Source organism: Pollicipes pollicipes, unplaced genomic scaffold (assembly GCF_011947565.3).
Source record: "Pollicipes pollicipes isolate AB1234 unplaced genomic scaffold, Ppol_2.1 Scaffold_4219;HRSCAF=4965_pilon_pilon_pilon, whole genome shotgun sequence".
NCBI classification, from domain to species: domain Eukaryota; kingdom Metazoa; phylum Arthropoda; class Thecostraca; order Pollicipedomorpha; family Pollicipedidae; genus Pollicipes; species Pollicipes pollicipes.
This window is the reverse complement of record NW_023596448.1, coordinates 5,985,338-5,987,544: the sequence shown is the minus strand read 5'-3', so window position 1 is coordinate 5,987,544 and position 2,207 is coordinate 5,985,338.

The window sequence follows — 2,207 nt, the reverse complement described above, 5'->3', positions numbered from 1 at the left end:
CAGCACCCTTACCCCGCGCCGCTAATGCGCCCACACATTGGCGAGTGTTGACACGCCGGCAATGACTTGTGCCCTGCAGCGCAACCGGCATGATTTCTGGTGACATTTATGGGATCGGATGGATCTATTAGTGTCATTTTTGCGAGGCGTAACGATATACACACGCGTTCTTGATGCGCACTGATCGATGCTGAAGGCAATAGGGACTTATGTAACCTTGCAGGCTTTAGTCCGGCATCCATGCATCGGAAATAGCGTCAGTCACCGCCATCGTGTCAGGGCAGAATAATCCAATTCTGTTTTTTCAAGCGTTTGATGATAGTTCTGTGCCGCACCGTCACGTCCGTGCAATGTCGTGGGATAGTCTAACGATTGCGGCGCAGCATTTCTGTCGCAGCAAGATGGCGCGTGTGTGATACTGATAACCGAGTGCATCAGAAAAAAACCATTTTTTTCTTACCATGTCAAGCTAAGTTTTGATAACGTACCCTAACATGAGAAAAGTTGGGTTAGGCCAACACACCGCCACTGTGCGGGAAGTCCGCGTTTGGGGTAGCTTAGGTGGATGCACGTCTGGGATCGGACATAATTGTTTTAACTTATTATATCATACATTTTTAACAATTTTTTGACAGCTTAAGTTAGGAGAAAACACCTTCACAGGAGAAAAGTTAAGTTAGAAGACAAACTCTCACGGCGTGGGAAATCCACATTTGGGGTAGCTTAGGTAAATGCCTATCTGGGATCGGACACAGCGTTTGAATCCCCCCCCCCTCCGTCTTACTTCAGAAAAACGCTTTGAGGATATCTCTTTGCACGACGGGCTTTGAAGCATATATTACATGAGCTAGTTGGAGCAACAAAACATTTACGTTTCAAAATAAGACACTTAGAACGCCGAAAAAGCGTGCAGTTCCCACTTACGAAGGGCGGAATAGCTGATAAGCTGCTGCGCGCAGCGCTAAGTTGATAAAAAAAAACAACAAAAACAAAAAACAGCGACCGTGTTTGTCACCATTTCTCTTGTATGTGGGCTGAAAAGGGACATCATTTGTGTAGCACTCGCCCGCATCTTAAGAACAACTAAAAGCAGAATGTTGCTGTATATGAGCAGGCACCGGCGAAAATTTATGCATTCAAAACACGGATTTGGAATATGGATCATCACATATCAGAGGCACGCGACTGCCACTCCAACAAACGTACTCGGCGCGCACCACCGCACCGCTCTGTTTTCGAAAACTCGCATTTCGAAAACACGCATTCACACCAGCACTCATGTTTTCAAAATGGCGCTGGCGAGCAGAAATAACCGGGTTGGAGCGCACCATCCGCGAAAACACGTCCACTCCACACATCGATTTTGACGCCAGGTTCGCTGTTGAATTCAAGCCTCCGAGGTTGGCTTGCTGAACCAATGATTGGTCAGCTGTCAGTGAAATGAAATTGTGTTCGTGACTGTTTGCCTCTTGTGGATGGAGCGTGTAGCCCATCATATGCATTGCAGGTTTTGGACGTGTGACTCAGTTATGCATAAGTGTTCCCCACACACTGACCAAACACTTAGGCACTTAGCTGAGAGCTGCAATTTCTGGGATTCCGATGCCTGAAATGACAAACGTGAGCGTGACATTCAATGGAACATCTTTTAAGACGTTGGCGGCTTTTGCTCTTTTTGTAAAAGTGGAGCTTTTTCGGACGGAACCTAGATTTCTGTTGACGAAGAATCATACCAAAGCAACAGTTTACCGCAATGGCGTGGCATTTATAAACGCACTTGGTGCGACGAGTGTTCGACACATGCCTTTACAATTGATAGTGAAATGACTAACGCATATTTTTGCATAATTTGCCGCCCTGCGTTCTAGGGAATGGGCGTTACGAGGTGGCACTCGGTACCAGCGCAGAGCGTGAACATTACTTGACCCGGCTGAAATGGATAGAAGTCTGTACAGCATTTTACGAGCAATTATCGTGGCTGTAAAATGCCGGTAGGATTTGCTTCATTCTGGCGATTAGATTCGATTAGATCCGGACAATGACAGCGAAAAGGGTAAGCCCCCTCCCCAGACGGTCGCCGCTGTGGACGCACCTCGGAGGGTACCGTCGGGGCCTGTCGGGGCCTCCTGATCCCCGCCCCCATCTACAGTACCGTCTCTCCGGCAGCCAGCGTCCTGGGCAAGGGCCGACAGCCTAGAGTCGCGGCC